Source organism: Prorops nasuta, unplaced genomic scaffold (assembly GCF_024137725.1).
Source record: "Prorops nasuta isolate Cenicafe-Biocafe unplaced genomic scaffold, Cenicafe_Pnas_1.2 PNAS00004, whole genome shotgun sequence".
Taxonomy (NCBI): Eukaryota; Metazoa; Arthropoda; class Insecta; order Hymenoptera; family Bethylidae; genus Prorops; species Prorops nasuta.
This window is the reverse complement of record NW_027116801.1, coordinates 6,598,837-6,618,629: the sequence shown is the minus strand read 5'-3', so window position 1 is coordinate 6,618,629 and position 19,793 is coordinate 6,598,837. Positions and strand designations below refer to the sequence as shown.

The following is a 19,793-nucleotide window of genomic DNA, read 5'->3' as shown; positions in this document are numbered from 1 at the left end:
TTATGAAAATGTTTCTTCCCGTCTACGCCATATCTTCAAGGACGATTGCAAAACTATGATAACGCTTCGTACTGCAGGAGAAAATACGTGTTTAAAGTCATCACTTTAAATAGCGAAAAGCATCCACTATATAATGGCCCAGATTGACTAAGAATAAAAGATAAACTTTTGGAGGACACGAAAAGTGTACGGATATATATATATATATATGTATATATATCTGGAGTACTTTCAGTGTTTTTCGGTAAAATAGAAGAATTGTTGTATTTATAGTCGACAAATTGAAGCAACTGGTTGAATTTATGAAACGTTATAAATGACATGTCAAATTCACCTGCATGATATGGCTATAACCAGCAGCAGCAGCATATTATTCAGGAATGTCTATTGGGTAGACTAGACAGACTGAATAGGGAAAAGAGAATGAGAATGAAAAGCATGGAAGAGAAGATAGGAAAATGGAAAGGGTATCTGGCATTGCCAGAGATTCCAGACGACGATACGTATATAGTTGCGCCTATACTATAGCTCGTGCTGCAGCAATATACGTTATAGAATGAACAGATAGATGCAAAGCTTGCAAATTGCTTCTATTGCTCTTCCTCATTCGTTTTCGATTCGAATCCCCAACCATCAGGCCCATCAATTTGTTTTCAATGCTCAACATTAAATTCGTCAATCAATCATTTTATCACGTTGATTTTTTTATCGCGGATTTAACGCTTTTAGAAACATGACCTAATTCGGACTAAGTTTTAAAGAAAGAAACTTTCTGTTCGGGTGTTACCGAACGTGCAAAGGCGAAGCAGAATGCAAATACGATTTTGAAGAAAATAGAGTATCGTCTAAAGTCAGAATATTCGCACCAGGCTACTCGTGAAGCTAGAAATTCAAAGGATATATATATATATATAATGTTTCTTCCAATAATCTTTCTTCTTCCGTTTCAGTACTAGCCGATAAGCTTGATCTTCCCGAACGTGGTTTCTGATGAAGATTCTCTCAATAGTCCATCTGTTTCAAACTTATAATATCTCTAAACTCGTCTTACGGCGAGTCTATTCTCTTGGAAATAGTCTTGGCACTCTCATACTTCCACGCAAAAACTTTAACATAAACTTTCTTTATTTAAAATTTAATCCGGATTGAGGCATCATTCGTTAACTGAGAAACATAAAATCGAGCATAAAACATAGTGAGACAGACTTTTTCTTCAGCACGTTATGTAAGATGCCTCTGGAATTTATCACGCGAATCTACTAAAATAAGAAGAATGTCCATAGCTTGGAAATATCCACTTAGCGCGCGTTTGACTCTGCGCGTGAAATTGGCAGGGATTTACATAGTCCAGGTGCAAACGAGCCTTTCAGCTGATTGCTCATAAAGTCAATATTACATCAAAATTCAAATTCAACGAGAGACGAGAGAGACAATACGATCCCAATCTAATCTGAAATTGAATCCTGATGCGATGATCTTCGATGGTAAAAAGTATCGACCAGATATATGCATGGGTGGAATAGAGTAATTTGAAAGGTGAATCAGGGCTAACGATATTTTTCCTATCCCCGCAGAAAATCTTCATTAAATCTCTGATTCTTCGGATGGGGTTTAGTAATATCATTCGTAAATTAGAGAGCAGCTCTATTTTCTCGAGGGGAGATCAGGTATGCATGTATTGCGTTTATACGGACATGATACCACTATGCGAGGATTTTCTAATTAACGCTAAACGTACGAGCGCTGGAGGAAACTATGAGAAGGAGTCTCGCACCTTTCCCGCCAGGCTTCATCCCTCCTCTCTAGCTGTTCCACGTTGCACGGCTATTCGAGGATTATCGGTGTAAAAACAAGAAGATTCACAATGGAACTCCTTAATCCCAATTTATAAAAAACTTGAGAGTCGTAACTGCCTAACGAGACATTAATAGCGAAGCAATGTTCAAAATCCTCTTACCTCGTGAAACAATAATAAAAGTCTAACGTATATATAATCGAGATGAAAAAATTAATTATAGTCTACCTTCGAATCTTTTTTACTACGCTGTAACCATTTCTTTCAACTAATCGTCAACTTAAATACACTTACTTGTTATAATTGAAGCTTGAGCAGACTCCTGATAGAAAATTACGTTTTATGCCCTGATACTTTATGGTCTTTAAATATGTTAATTTTCTGTCTTAAACGAAGCAAGTACATAGTTTTAAATACTACGAATAAGCTTTATAAATTGAAAGCGTTTTTTCTCAACTTTCTCAAGTATTAAAAGAGCTTATTTTCCCAACTTACACCAATTTGCATGGCAAATAAGTTTTCTCGAAATAGCATAACGATTTCGTTAAACTCACAAACAGCAGCTTATAGTAAACAATAAAACATTGTGCTTGAACAGAGAACAACTGTATACTGGCAGCCTATTTAGTATTCATGAGAATAACTTAAGTAAAACGGTTCTAACGCGTATATTGATCGATCGTCTAAAATTTTACAACACCTAACGGAAGAGATATAGTAAAAAACGTCATCGATGACTAACGATCCAGTCTTGGACAGCTCAGTGACACGTGCATGCAGCAACAGTAGTATGTATAATACCACATGAAGCTAAAGCTATATACACATATCGAGCTACATATTAGAAACACATCACACACCCTACCTTTCTTCGTGCACGTGGCATTTTATCGATCAATGTTCATCCACCTTCCGCTACCACAGCTCACACGCAAATTTCATTTCTAGAGACTCCCAAATTCCTACCATACGAAATTCACAAAATCTTCATTCAAAATGAGTTGATCCTCTCGGCATTTAATTAACGAAGCATTATAATGTAATAGAACCCAAGCGTTATCTCGACACCATTTGAATAATTTGCTAGAAACACGTATTAATTTAAAAAAATAAAATAAAAATTATCATTGAAGAATACCAGTCGCTCGTGTTCAATTCCCCTTATGATACTGATAATACGTTCAGGCAAAGTCTGTATACCAAACAATGCTACAGTTTTACGGATGTTCTTGCAGGTTGCATACAGAAACGCGTACACACGAAGCACAGCACATTTGTCCTTTTATTTATCCCTGCAGTTATCTAGCTGGTAATCTGTGTACGTAGGCGTGATTTAGAGGGATCCGTACGTGTTGGGTTGGCAAGCAAGCTCGCAAAGTAACTTACCGTTTCCTATCTGGAGTAGTTGGCCGTCGCAGTGTAGTCGCTCGTTAGAGCAACTTTTTGCAGCCCTGCTACTCAACCCAAGAGAGACCGCACGCAATTCAGAAACAGACAGTCGCAATACGTTGTGCGAAAAAAGAAACAGCTGCCGGGCTAGACAGAGGATTGGAATTCGTTACAAAAGCTCTCGCAGCTTTCTGAAATTTGCATTCGCTGCTCTCCCGTTAAGCGAACGTTAAGCCTGTGACACATGTAGCACCCCTGCGCGACTAATCGATACTGCCCCATTCTTTGTCACCCATACTATACGCTATATATGTATATATAGCTTGCTATACACTCGACACACGACAATATACAAGTGTGTCCACACACCGCTTACACCCACCGTGCCAGCTGCTCATTAATATACAACGTGGCTGATAAATAGCCAACCGAGCATAGAAACAGAGAAGCTCCTCGACTGATTTACCAATCGAAAGATATTCTGCGATTAAACTTGTGCGAAGCCTTGAATTACCGGCTATATTACTGTTTGGATTACGAGCTTTGAGTATCATGTGACTAATAGCATAAATTGCTCTTGAATTTCCGTTCTTCTTCTTCCTCGAAACAGGCTCTCCTAATAAGGTCACGTGTTAATTTATAATACTCCAAGAATTGAGAAGTTGCAAAGGAAAACTGACCTAGAGTAATAGGTAGTTGATCGTAAAATCGATCGTTCGGCCAGTCACCCGTAGAATGCGTGTTGCGTGGGTTTCTGATGACGAGCGATTAGCTTTCTTTGCGTATCGATTGCGCCGTGTTACTTTTAAATGTTATATGGAAGGCTGTTAGAAAATGGGAGGAGGGGGGGGGGGGTGAGAAAAGAGGCGAAGATGAATGGACGGGGGAAGTGAAAGAGGAAGTGAGAAGGACTCGGGTGGCTGCTCTTCGGTAAATTGGGTTTTCGAACTGGGCTCGAGGGGTTCGCAGGAGATGCGATGCGAAGGAAGCAACGGCTGTCTGCAGACCGAGATTGGATGCCGACGAAATCGTCCCACGAGAGACGCGCTGCTACCCGAACCGAGCTTGTTGCATACTTTCGTCTAATGCCACTACCGATTGCCAACTTTGCTCCAGGGACATCGCTAGCCGATACTTTTCCAAGGACTCGGTCGCCATATGCAGCTTCCGAGAAGCCAAAGCTACCGCCAAAATCGTTTGTTCTTCTTATTATTGTCTTCTGCGACTTGTCCATCGAATCAATTCTTATCAAATTGACCACAACATTTTTTTCAAAAGATATAAGCAAACGTTGGTTGTAAGAACAGCTTAATGCTGTGTTGTTGAAATGAGAACTTTCAACTGTTTACGTGTTCACGAGAAGTCTTCTGTCAAAAGCTGTAAAATTGACTGATCGATGACACTAGTATATAAGTGGTACACTACTTGGCGTTCTCACAAATGTCATTGGTTTACTACATGCACGATATATATACCGCCTCGGTATACGCAGTGTATCTCTAATCTCTATAATCTCTAACTTAATATCTTACAACATAATTTTATGTTCTTTACTGTTATATATATTTAAATAGTGCCAAGTTTACAACTTTGTTCCTATACCTCTTCTTAAATGCAATAAAATAAACAATGTTATTTTTAAGTTTAGACAAAAACATATAGTAAGCGGTTGGTAAGCGGAGACAATTAATTCTTCCCCTTGGTCTCTTTTCGTCAGTTCGCTTGAGATCTCACTTGAGATTAATCATCTGGTCATACTTAACGTTGAAGCGCGTTTAGCTACAGAGGAACAAAGAGCTTTTATGCACGATAAAAGGAGCTTCGGCCCCTTTTAACGGGTTATCGAACCCTTTATACATGTATAAATGCATAACACTAAATCCCAGTAAAATCGTGGGATGTAAGTAAAGAGGAGGAGAAAAAAGAGATGAAGTAGAGTGAATTCCATGTATTATCGCATTCATAACGGAATGAATGCTTTGTTACGTTCTCCAATTTAGAAATGGAAACTTGAGAGCGTCTGCTTCGCAACATATATAGACTTATCGACCTTGCATGGAGCTTCCTATCGATTCAAGCTTTTTCTTAACCATGCAGCTATAAAAACGCGCATCTTTCTGGTGGATAGCGTATCCACTTTTATTTACAATGTTATTTATTATAGCTTGCGCGACGACACAATAGCATTGTGTGCATATTACCATGAAGAAAGGGTATATTTTACCCAAAGCTCCACTCTTCGTATTAATAAGGTTACATGGTTATGAGTCATATTTTTTCATCAGGTTTTTAAGAACAAAACATATCACGTTACTTTTAAAAAATCTGCACTAACCACTGAAGAAAATGATATGAGGCTCATTAACGAAGATAGAGTCTTGTGTTTCATAAAGCTTTAGGAGGTGTAACGCAATTTATTATAATGCTCCAACGAAAGTTATTGAAAATATAAATTATTTTTAAAATAAATTAAAACGATAATAAAAAAAACAGAAAAATCATGCAAGACCCAACGAAAGTGACCACGAAAAGAAATTGCAAAATATGCCAGAAATACTTATCGTTTTTAAATTAAGACTCAAGTTTACTGGATTTCGAGCAAAATATATAATAGTAAAACCAAAAGTATTTAATTATTAATCAGCGCAGCTTCTATTATCTTCTCATGGAAACGCTTCTAATAACGTAATCCAGCACGATGGTAGTTACCACGGAGCGTCACTAGAAGATGACAGTGCGGGATGAAACTAAATTACGTAATTAGCATGGACTTCCATTTGTGCATGCTCCCTTAGCGAGAAACGCGACTTTGGAAGCTGCTCGGCACGTCAGGCTAGTCAAAGACTACAATTGTACCTAAGAATTTATCATTATTCATCATCGGTTACCATATATATAGTACATCTCAATAATAGAAGTAAGGCCACCGAACGAAACGACAGACGAAAGCTGAATAAGTGATAATCTTGCAAAAAGAGGCATTGAAGGGAAATGCCTTAAATGTTGTCTTTCACAAAGCAATTCCAAAGTGCATAATTGATTGTGGATAAAATTTTAGACCGGAGCGGTGAGCGAATTGTGGGAGGGTGAGTAGGCAACGGGAAAACTGGCAAAGGGGAATTAAAAAAGTAAAAGGATGGAGAGTGAAAAAGCAGGGAGGTGCTTTGGTAGATTTAAAAAGCAGCCAGTGTAGCCGGAGAAACGCGAAAGAAGAGCGCAAGAGTTTGGTAAAAGCTAAAAGGAGGACAAGATCTCGTTCTCCCCTGTCATTGAATATTCACGCTTGTTTGAAATATTGATAGAGTCTCTTGTTTATCTTCTTCCTCCTTTATTCACAATGAGCTGAAACGTCGATACAACCAACGAAAGCGTATATTTTTTACTTTTCAATTGTCAAGACTTGAAATATACTCGGACAGTCGCTAAAAAGACGCTGAATAATGAAATGGAGAAACGTTTTTAGTACTTACAACATTCTAATAACATCTTTCGAATGATCAAAAGTTCTGTAGGGACTATAGCAGTAGTCGGGATAGACTAGGAAGCACGGAATAAAACTCACCATCCTATTTTAAGAGCACTGTATACCGAAGCAAATCTCAAGTTATGGGGATGAAGAAATAACCTTTTGTAAAGTTCCCACACCGTTCTACCTACACTCATATTTATAATTATGAACTCAAAACCCTCTACCTTTGCGTCCATATATCACAAGAATTCACTTTTTACGAGCATCACGTAAAATGTTCTAGCCAGACGAGTTTAAAAAATAAACTTTCCGTGATTAGCACTTACTCTAACAACTATTTTTAACCACAGTTACGCGCTATCCTAGCAAGCAAATGTGCTCTTCATTTAGAAAAAAATGAGAGTTTTAAATATTTTAAAAATTGTTGGGAATATAAATAAATAATTAGCAGCGAGGGATTTAAACTATTTCTGAGCTAGTTAATTATTTTTAGTTTACTTTGAATCGTACATAAAAGGCACGTGCACATTTTTTCTATAAAGGCCAATTCAAAATACGATTTTAGCTCGGCACTGCTGCTGATAACACACAAGAGCAAGCTAGAACCGCAAAAAATTCTTTTCAGGTCCACGCGTTACACTCGAGTAAACCGAGAAATTCTTTCTTACAAACAGAGGCGAATGAGAGGCACAGAGAAATGAAAAAATTGCTTCGAACCTATATACAATTTTGATGAAAAAGTGAATAATGCTGTTTTTTTCTAGTTATTTATTCCAGATGTTGGTGCTTTGAACCTTAGCCTTACTCATCTTGTACCAATTGCTTGGGACAAAAGTCTTTGAAAACGGTATGCGCAGTTATGAATAAGATATGTCGTTCATAAAGTTTAATAAAAAGGAAGTCGAAATAAAAGTCGGGAGGATGAAGCTTATAAGTTTTTTATTTGACTCTAGCAGGATAAATTCGAAAATTTGCTCGGCAAATGATTGGTACGACAATTGAAATGTCAAGGGAAAAAAGAATTGCTCCGGGAACAAATTTATTGATTCAATTTTGTTGTAGCATCCAGCCAGCACTCTCCTATAGCTCAGACCCTTTTACTTTGGATCTGCCAGATGGTGTTTTTCTTCAATGTTTCCGAATTTCCAAGCTCTCTTTCAATTTAGCATACAATTCGACCGGACCAACCGACGTAATCACTTTTCCCACGGAAAGACTATCGTGATTGGTTTTTCATAATATAGAAACCAACGAAATTACTGTTTCCAAGGAAATGCCCGTTGGACCAATTATCCCACATTATAATCTTTGCCTATGCATTTCAATAATAAAACTAATTACAGTGGAACAGTCGTTTTAAACAATATTACCCAGCAACTCTACTAAATTTTGAGATCATTAGCACTTGTCCTCTATAATTTTATACGAAAATTTCGGAATCAGCCAGCTATTTATTGAAAAATAATATTTTCATGGCGGAAAGATGCGCGATTAATTACTCACGAAAAGAAAAACTGAAACTAAAGCAGGGAGACCGAGGAAACACTCGGTTACTTTTACTCGGTATAAAAGATAAAAAGAAATCGTCCTCTTTAATTGCCGCAGCAAGAAGAACCACGAGCGGAAAAGTCAATTAGCAGCGACGAACGTTTGCGACTCCTTGACGTGACTTAATTTAACGTTCTGCCGCCGCTCGTCCGCTCTTTCCTGGCAGTCCTTATTCCTGTTTCTCGACACCGGATTCTTACCTAACTCAATATCGCCGCCACGTTCCGGGGAGGGACGCGCGACCTTAGCAGTCTCATTTTCCTTTAATAGGAAATCATTGAAATTCACTACTTACCTGAACTCTTCGTCATACGAACACGAATATTGACTCTTATTTTCAATAGCTGACGAAAGTCTCTTTGATCGTCAAGCATAAAACTCGAATAATTTCATTCTAATATTCTTGTAGTGAGAGGGGGGGGGGGGGTGGGAGTAAATATTTATTTTTTAATATTTTATTTAGAATTTTTTCTTTGGTACAAGGCTGTTGCTTCACTGCTTATTTAGTAATATGAGGATTCGACAGGTAAGATGCAACGGTATATGCACTATTACATGCAGCCACTTTGAATCTTCCAGTGTTTATTTTAAATAGGATTTTGTGCAGGTATAGAGAGAAGTGGAGAAACTGTTCCCTTGGTGGGCCTCGCGGAAGCTGCGCTATTGATTTTCCGTAGGCGCGTGCGGTTTTCCACAATTCAGCGTGCCTGCACGCTCCCTAACGACGCACAATCAGACCAAGCCAGATAAACGCTCATTTTGATTACACACATACACCCACACGCAGACACATTAAAGAATTGTAATCGGATCAGAATACATCACGCAGCAACGCAATGCACGACAGAATACCACAAAATAGGATTTCGCCCGGAACGCTTTTGGCATCAATATGCTGAATGAGCGAAATTTAAACCCAATTCGCATTACACTAGCGGAATATTAAAAGAGCTTCTATAACATTTTGCAGAAATCGTTGCTGCCAGAGCTGATTGTGTTATGTTATATTCAAATTGTTTAAACGTTGAATAATCGTATTAGGTTTTGAGTAATTGCAGAAAAAATAAATTTAATAAGCTATAGAAATAAGCATGAAATGGGAATAAATCAACGGTTCGCGCATCTTTAACGTTCGTTTGCGCCGAGGGAAATATTTTCACTAACAAACGTGAGACTCGGTTATCTTTCCAATTTCGTATGATCGAGCAGCTGAATTTGCGTGGTGGTGAGTCAAAACGTAAGCTGGGAGAGAGCTAGAGGAAAACAAGAATTTAATTAAATGCTGCCTACTAGCGATGGAACATTCAACCCTTCGTTTGCTGAAATCAAATTACTCCATCAATTTAACTTAAACCGTAACTGCTATCATTCAAAGTGGTCCTCAGAAATTCATGAAATTGTTTCATCCCAAAAGCGTAAAATAGGACACATGTATCACAGAGATATACGGGATATTGTGTTGCGCAGAATCAACCAGAGTCCTTTAAAAGGGATAATTATTATTATAAGAATTTCATCACAACGCAAATTAGAAATAATTGCGATTGTTCGTAATAAAAGGTAGGTACAATTTTTACACGGATTAATCGTTAAAGCTTTGTCTCTGAATCACTTAATCGCTTTTGATAAGAATAATGGAATCCGAGTTTATAGAGTGTGAAATAATTATTATACTGCTCAATATCATTGTTGGGAGGAAGCGTAGCGGCAATGAAATACCGTAAGAAAGAACGAGGGAATGATATATAGATATATATTAGGTAAGACGAATAGAAATGAGAAGTTAAGATAGCGAAGTAAGATAAGGGGGGTGGGGGTAGGAGGCTATTAAGTGGACAAAGACGACACGTCTCCTTTGTCCATGAATCGTATTATCGAGCTCCAACTCCGACATACCAGAGCTTTACTTACCTTATAGGGTTACGATTCAGAGCCAACAGAGTCACACAGCTAGTGCTGTGAGCTGCGAATAGCTCAAATTGCCTAATTGAAAATCGAACCACACGATCGCGTCCAAAATGCCTTCACCGTGAGCCAGCTATTCACGGGCCACCTGAGCGCAATAAACCTTGATCGTCTTTCAAGGAATCCAGGATTGCTCAAATCATTTCTATATAAATCTATAATACCTATTACTGTTTCACTCGTGCACTCTATCTTTAAAATCATATTGAATCTCAAGCATATCAAATATCCCATCGCTCTGTGTTTATTTTCTGCGGTATCATAAATTATCAGTTTAGAAAGATCTTTGAGTATCCTGCAGTTAAAACAATATATATCTTGTAAAACTTTACTTACTCTCTATTTATCCAGACTTGACGATATAGACGAATCGTGTGACTGGCTTTCACACGAACAAATGTTTTTAGACAAAGAGTCGATTTTTTCGAAAAAAAAATATCTTGTGTGAAAGGTCAAGATATTGTTGTTGAGAAAATTATATTTTCAATTTGTTGGTAAAATATTAACAACGAATGTAGCACTGAAGTCCAGTAAAAATTATGATTGTGTGTGATAAATATTATGAAGTGCTCGTTACGATGGGACGCAATATTTTGCTTAAGGTATATACATAGGTAAACGTCGTATCGAATTACTACGTACGACTTTTGCACAAAGGGATCAATAAAGGCGCTTGTACTGCGTTATTCTTGTAACGTACGTGACAGTAATTTTTTATTTCTTTTTTTTCTAAAACCCTACCACACATACGTATTCACTTGTATAATAACCTGAATACGCATTAATTTAATAAAAACAAACAGTTCTAAAAGATTGCAACATTTTATATTGAAAGTAATTAACTCGTATAATTAGAGAATTCTAAGCGAAACGTGTAAGCTACAATCGTTGTTCCGTTATAAGCAAAATTGATCCTGGTATTTTTCGCCAATAATAAAGAGATAGGAACCGTCAGGAACCGTAGAGTTTCGTTCACATAATAGCTGTATTGGATCTAAACTTGTAATTAACTGGTATCCCCTACAACACTCGTCCGTATAGCTCGCGTTAAATGGACATTTTAATATTCCCAAGAGATCCACGTCCCAACTCTGCAGACAACGTCACTACGTGACTACAGAAACCAAACTTTTACTACAAGTTAGGGCGTTGCGATTCTCTGTCGTTCGTTTTCCTTTCCGAATGTTGCTAATCGTCCTGACAACATCACTGCTCCGGTAAGTATTGATTGCATGTACGTATTACATATTTACATAAGATTGGTTCTGCAAACTCTCAAAACTCTTCTTTTTCTTTTATAGATGATAAATAATTTAAATTCATAGCGAATGGGTAATTATGGTGATTATATAGAACACTTTTCATTTGGAACTTTCAAAAGTGAGATAGTGCAAAGTGCATAGAGGAATAGTGAATTATTACGAGGTTGCTTTATAGAATTATGATGGTAAATCTATGTTGCTGTTCCAATGAGTACTCATATACATATGTACTACATGTGCATATGGTATACTGCTACTGCTGCAAACTATCGAAACTCTTGTTTTACTTTTATAGACTATAAAAGATCGAAATTTATAACGACTGGGCAGCTAGGGTCATTAAATAGAACACTTTTCATTGCGCACTTTTAAAAGTAAGGAAGTGCAAAGTAGATAGGGTGAAAAGCCAATTACTGCGAGTCTCCTTATACAGTCATCGTATAGTAAACTATTACTGCTTTTTCCTTAATACTAATTTTTCTGGTGTCAAATAGCGAATAAATATTTTTCAAGTTTTTTCACCTCCGAAAAGTAAACATTATTAAGCCATTAATGTCATAGCAGATGTAACTCTATGCATAAAAAGCTGTAATTTAAATCAACTTTAATTACCAGAAATAGAGTAAAATGACTATTATATAAACAGAGAAAACATTTTGTCCCTTAATATTGTACCACGTTCTTCTTTCTGGTTCGATTATTCTCACTGGAGAAATGAACTTTCCTCTCAATTTACTAGTCTAGGCAATAAAGGAAATTCACGCTAAAGCAATTGACTGACAGTGGCGACGAGAATACGATAAGCGTGCCGAAAAGACTGAGGAGGCTTTAATGAGTAAAAGCTCAGAATTACGAAGCTTAATACTGGAGAACTGAAGTAAACAAGGAAAAAAAATTAGAAATGGAAAGAGAGAGAGAGAGAGAGAGAAAGAGAGAGAGAGAGTCAGAAGAAAGGAAACAGAGTTGGAAGACTGATAGGACATGTAATTGTGATAGAGAAGAATGGGGAGAACGAAATTTAGTCGTGGTGTCATGGAGAAGATTGATAACAAAAAAAATAGTAAATAAGAAAAGACTAGAATGGAAAAAAGGATGCAGGTTGTCCACAATAACGTTTGATTGCTATTTCGTTTGTCCTGTCGATACAGTATCCTTCTGACCTTTATTACGATTCCACAATACTGCCAATCAGCAAATGCAGGTAAACAATTTACCGAGTTGCCGTAAAAATGTACAATTCCAACTCATTCTTCTAGCCTCTATTAGTTTTTTTTATCAACACCAATTTAGTAATCTTACACTTATCAAAATTACTCTTTGTTATTTAATTATTCATGACTAAACTGCACTTGGATGAAATTGAACGACGATTGAACCTCTTTTTTTCTAACCTATTAGTTTTTTAGTATTACCAGTTTAATAATGTTCTATCTCATGTTTTACCGATAAAAACTATTCTATATTACTTAATTAATCTTGACAATAAGAGACTATTGGAATGAAATTCGAACTCTTTCTTCTAAACTGTTATAGTTTTTTCCCTATTTCTATTTTATCATCACCAAGTACCTAATGTTGCAACGATAAAAACTAATTCGTATAATTTAATTATCCGTGACAAGTTTTTTATGAGTATGAACAATGTCAGATTTTAGATAAATTTACGGCAATAAAACTCCTTGGTGGTTATCTTGTAACGACTCCGATTTTCTTTGCGGAATACCACAAAAGCTTATAGAAAATATCTGTTACTTTCCTTCTTTGCTTGGTTCGTACAGGTATGCTTCGTTCACAGGGGGACTAAGGGGAAAACCGAGGTACTCTCAAGGATTTAAGTCGAGAACAAAGAATCTCGTTTACCCGCAGAGACACCAGTAGGATTTTTCGATTACGAGATAGACAGGATTTACATCGTCCTGATGGACCAGGGAGAACCGTGCGAAACTTTTCAGCATTATCCTTGGACCATTAAACCGCAAGGGCTCCAACTTGGACGATAAAAAAAGAAATATCCTGATTGAAGACACTGGCCTTTGGCTAAATCAAAGTAAAAAAACAACGAAAAAGAAAACTTAATTGTTCGTAACAAATCGAATGGATATTTTATATTGATTACAACTATGTGAATAAATTATTTTAAAATTATACTTATTTATTATCGTTACCAAGGTCTAATCTTTGTGTGAAATATTCCAAGAAGTTCCAACGAGTTATCCTTCGTAAAAAAAAAAAACAGTTTAATACGTTTATTTAAATGGCGAAGCCTTCAAAGGAGCAGCGAAGTAGAAACAAATCCTTGGCCTATGAATAATATAACGACTGTTGTTATCTAAGAATTCATGTCTAAATTTGCAGAGTATATATACTTAAATCTCGGTAATGAACGCTGAGTGAAATTAGTTGTTACTTTCGATATCCTTTTTTAATCCAACTCTGGTGATTTCTGTCAAGTCATGAGTGTGTTATTTGCTATTAACTATCAACCTGCGAAGCTTCATTTTTCTTCATTGCGCATTAAACTTTCCGACAGGTGCGTTATACAGAATGTCACAACTTACGTAAAAGAACTTACACACAGAGACAGAGTTATTTCCAATCAGTGGTCAAGCGGAATGGTCGAACGGTTTAAGGGTTTTATCGGCTCGAACTCTATACTCCAAGTAGAAAACTCTTTGTATCTTAAAATCAGCAAACCCTGAACGTGTTTATGTTTAAGTCAGAAACTAGTCGAAGTATTACGACAAACACGGCGAGAATTAAGTTTCCATTGACGAAGCAATAAAACGGTCCATCGTTCTGGCTCCGGGAACAAGAAAATCAGGAAATTTTATTTTTATGGAACTTTCGACGGTTAACTTATAAATATTTTAAAAGGGCCAAGAGAATCTTCGACTACTGCAATTTTTAGCGATGACATGTAGGTCGCAACGCATCATCTTAAAATATTATATATATAATCAATATTTCAGAAAAACGATATAACTACATGTGCTCGTTCGCAAAGAGAAATAGAGTTTACGAATCTAACTTTAACTTAAAATATAAAAGTTAGCAAGTCATTTATTGCGTTGTGTCATCTATCCAGAGACTGAGAAAATCTGTACGTTGGAAGATCGAAGGTGAAGCTACAACAGGGTGAATGAAAATAAGAGCAGAATACACAAGAAAGGGGACTGCGACCCCTGAAGAGACGACAACGATGCATCGCGTGTGACCAATATGCAGGATACGAGTGGCAGTCATTAAACCGGCAGCTCGGGCAGCTAGCGCGTGTAATAGTGCGATGGTCTAATGACGGCGCACATTCGGACACGCATGACTGCATCTACGAATGCACAGAAACATACGGTGATTCACGCATGACGTTCTCCTTGAAACGATAGCTATTTTGTGGCTACGAGCTCACAGAGGTGTCAAAGAAAACACATCTCCCAACAAAAAGAATAATATTCACACAAAAAGTCTCATCTTACATTATGGGAATCTCTGTCGATTAATTTGCCAATTGAAAAATAAACGATTATTGCATAATATAATCTCAGTACAAGAATATTTAATCTCAAACTTATATAAACAAATACCTTCGTTCTTAATACGAAAGATTAACGTTGTAAAGAACATGTGCACACACCGTGTGCTATAAGTATAAACTAGCAAAGTATTTGGCAGAGTTCCAGAAAGGTCCCAATCTGCTTTTACCTCTGATTGATATCAAGTTCTCGCATGGCCGATCGTTCATTGGTAGGATAAGAAGAAAAGCTCGTTGAAAGGGGAAAGGCCAGAAAAGGGCTTCTAACATACGTTAAGGCACCGTGTTGGACTAACGGCCTTATCTTTAATCTCGCGGATTCCAGACGCGAAAAAACCATCCCTTTTTTTGCTGGTCCAAAGCAGACTAAGAGGAAAGCTTCGGTGCTACTGCGGGGAAGAAGAGTGAGACACACCAGCGAGAGCGAGCAAAGCTGCTGCTAGCCACGAGAGAACGAGATCTCGGAGCGTAAAATGTGAAAAAGGTCAGCGTTCAGCGAGAGATAGGCCAGGCCAGGTCAGGCTGGCCCCGCAGACTTTCCTGCTGCTGGGTTACGCTGGGCTACGCTGCTGGCCCGCTTAAACTATCGCAAACGCTTGCATAGTCACGAGTTAAGCTCCCCCGGACCGAATTGCATAGCTGTGCTAGGAATGCCGAGTAGCAAGTTTTCTGGCGGCAAAACCATATTCCAGGAATACGGAATATCCTCCCTCCAACCTGGACACAAGATCCCCTTCATCTTTGGCGAATTTCAACTTTCCTCCTTATACAATTCTTAAACCTCCAAATTCTTCGCAAAGTTCATCCGGCTAAGAGTCGGAAACATTATACTGCCTTTTCCTTGGCGGAAATAAAGAAAAGCGAGCCAAATAACGTAATTTGTGTTCCTCTGGCGATAGTCACCTAAAACAAAGAAGAATTACGTAACAATTACACGGTTAAAACGAAGAGTATGTAATTGTATAAGGTATAGAGTGAGTTGTACGCGCGCGAGACCCTTGCATACTCGCTTCCCCAGCAACGCGCGACGCCGAGTCTTTACCGGATTTTTTTAGTCGCCCTGCGCTAATTAAACTCGCGTTTTATACCTTCGCTACTTTAATCTTCCTCTCCACCGAGCCTTTTCTAAGCAAATCCTCCTATTTTCTGTCGCACATTAATTAATTACCTCGCAAAAACTTCCGCGGTCGGATTATTCGCGCAAAAAATGATTATCTACCATATTTATAAGAACATTGGTATTATACTGCAAAAATTTGATTAGAAAGTTATTTTTTGCAAGATAGGTATTTACTTTGGCATATATAACAGATTGGCAATGATTTATGGTGTGCAGTAAGCTCTGCGAGGGAAGGAGTCAGGTATATATATATATATATACAGGGCGTAAGAATGCAGACTTTCGGAACGCGACAGGCTGACAATAAGCGCCCGTCTGACGATAAAATATAGCATCGACGATATATTTAAAAGGCCAAGGGAAACTTCATTCTTATCCGCGAGGTGGGAGAAGTTTGCAGTTGTTTCTATCAAGTTGAATAAAGAAAATTTTGAAAGAAAGTTGGAGTCACAGCGGCGGCGGCAGCGGCAGCAGCAACACAGCATCAGCAGCGGAGCAACGCAGCCGTAAATTTTGCTTACCGCCGCGCGCGCGCCACGGTGCAACGTTGCAAATGTGCAGCTATTCTCTCCCTGTCTCTCCTTACCCTACCACCTGACGCTCGCCGCGAACGTTCAAAGTTCAAGCTTCGGAGAGAAGACGCTGCCCGCAGACTGGCGAGCTTTGGGATACGCCTGCGAATTCTGTGGAGAAAATGCCTTTGCCTACCTCATGACCAAAGTTTCGCCAACTGCCCCGCGCACTTTCTCAGTTTCGGCCCGAGCAAATTGCTAAAAGGCAACGCTCATGGCGAAAGAGCGCTTTAATTGGCAATTCAAATGAGTCTCTCCTCTCCTGCCCTTTATCCTGCACAGGTTAAACTGATAGAAACCGATTTACATTGATTTGGAAACTACGCTAATTAAAAATCATCCTGCAATTAGTCATCCATCCAACCGCATTGTTTATGTCTTCCATTCAATTATCCCTCAAATTCATTAAGGTTGGGCGTTTGGGGGGTCCCAGTGCAAGATAGCAAATAAAGTGAGTAGCTTCGTGTTTTGTATTTTCTTTTTTTTTTCAGTGTAGACTTTTACAATTTTGATCGATAGAGATTGGTTTTTGCTGACTTAAAAAATTATGCTAATTAAACATTTTTTTTTGTTATTATAATCATCCACCTAATCGCATTGTTTGCGCTAATCACTAAAGTCAGGTGTTTAGGTTCGAGTGCAGATAATAAGTAAAACATGTTGCTTTCTTTTCTCCGTGCACCGTATTTCACGATACAGCAGTGTGCAGCACGATTCAAAAGACACAAGCCTAACGAACGCATGACGCAATGACTCAGTAACAACTGTTTCATCACGTTTCCGTCGCGTCTTGCCTGCCTGTCCACCATACGCTATACACAATCATGTTCAGTGCCGTGTCTATCTGATTTAAAACTCGCGTGAAACCGCGACGAGCTTCGCCAAACAATTCCATCAACAACTCTAGATTTTATTACAAGGTTAGGTCTCGAAAATCCTTTGCTACATGCAGCTACATTTTTTCATCAAGATTAAAAAACTCTGCAAATTGCTTCAAAGGCACCTGTTCAACATGATGAAATTTTTCTCCTACAAGCATGTGCTTTAAAAAACTTTTAGCATTATTAATAAAAACTCAATATCCGAATATAACTTTTAAGCTTCATTTATTATCCCATATAAAATAGTATTTATAGATATATATTTGTATATCGCTGTAGATTGGAACAAAGCTGTTTGTTATAAATGTTTTCACTTTGGTTTTCTCAATCCACTGCACGCGAGTTTGTCTCCTGTAACAAGCATCGTTACAGCCTGTTGTACAGAGAGCGCTAAATAAATAATATGTCACTCAAGCAGAACAGAACTTTCCTAGTGTTTGAATGAAACACCAGCGAACAAGGTCAAACTAATATGAGTCCTAAATTTAGCGTGCAGATTAGAAACAACATACTTGATTGGAGTGAAAATCCTTAATTGCTAAAGGTATTATTAATCAAACTTCCGCAATATGGTTTAGAGCTAAATGCTGATCAAATGCTGATGCTTATAGAGTTCTTTATACTATGCAGAGACTGACTTGACCCGATTCCCTTGTCATTTGTTTAACTGCAATGCTTACTTAGCATCGACGCTCTTGAAATCCCATTCTAGCTTGACGCAACACTGAATATAATATTTCTTCCAATAATTTGACCTCTTCGTAGACCGGATGAGACGATAATCCATTGCAGAATCATTGTACCAAAGTACATCAAACTGTCAACAATAATCGTTCCGCTCTAACTCTCAGGAAGGAGGGTGGGGTGTAAAAACTTGCGCTAGTTAGAAAATCATTGCGCAAACTTTGGATGGATTGGGTCTCTGCAGTGGAAAAGAACAATAACGTCTATTAAGCGCATTCTGAGAATACATGATTCATGCGAGGAACAGGTTTTAAAGTATCACATTTCAAGCAGCAATCTCAAGCAGTTGAAATAGTTCTTGATGAATTCGCAACTTTACAATGACACGCAAAAAACCTTATTTTAGATACCACCTCTTTCAATCTTTTATTTTCTTCTCGCCTTTATCTTCGTCACGCTTGATAAATTAGTGGCGAGGGTCGATAAACTGATAATTTTTTTAATTGTACGAATTATCGGTAAATCATCGGTAGTCCTCCGAGTAGTGCCAAATACTGTAACTAGCTCGAGTTTCGTCTGGAACACTGTTAAACGGAAGCAACAATCTAGAGGTGTTAAGGAGACAGGTGAATAATTACAGTGTTAGTTTACATTGGAAAAGCACGACAGCTGGTCAGGTATAGCGTACATTTGAATGCAGTGTCAGCAGCGAGGAAAAGAGTGTGTCGAGTCGGGTGGGACAGGGGGGACATGGGACGCGTTCTCCATGAAAGGATGATTCATGAAACTTAAAGGGTAAAGACAGGCGTGCACACTCACACGCTCGTTGCGTCGTGAGGTTAGTGTGCTGCTCAGGAAACGCACACAAACACCTTCTATTTCACTTGCACAAGCTTTATGTCCAATGCACATACATACGTATAGTTTAACCACTCGTATATCGCACGCATCTCTCATACGCCAACTGCACTGACAATCATTTTCAAACTCAAAACCTTCCAACGAAGATCATTTTCAATTCTTATTTCATATTCCAAATAACAGACAGAGTATCCTTGCTGATAGGTAAATGCTACTGCAAAATCTATATTACAAATACTCGTTGTTCCGAGATCCATGAAACTTTATCAGGAAACATTTAGAATCAGCAAAATCTTAAATAAACAGCCTTTTGAAAGTCACCAATTTAGTTCAATAAGTAAACAAACTGATATATCACGTTTCAATGCACCAAACAAAACAAACTAACCAGTACTCTGAAACATAAACTTGGCGAATTCTTGAGTGATAAAAAAATAATCGAGATAAGTTATGCATTAAAAATTATCAAACGAGTGGGCGCTCGGCCAGAAACGATATACTGTAAAATTGATGATCGTTTCTTGTCAAGCGTTACTCGTTTAAAAGATAAAATTTAATTTCTTACATTAATTTGAAATAATGTAATATGTTTTGAAGAAAATTACATAGAAGAGAACCACATAAGCTGAGCGGTTAAATTTGCCGTGAAAGTAGAGGCAGGGTGTCTCTTCAGAACTTTCCTCTCTTTTTTTTTTTTCTAATTACTTGCTACATAGAC

At 37.9% G+C, this 19,793-nt stretch overlaps 1 protein-coding gene across 5 annotated transcripts in view; it reads right to left on the bottom strand.

Moving 5' to 3' along the window:
* Positions 1-19,793, bottom strand: part of kuz (zinc-dependent metalloprotease kuz) — an 89,575-nt gene that overhangs the window by 68,772 nt on the left and 1,010 nt on the right. The window lies entirely within an intron of this gene.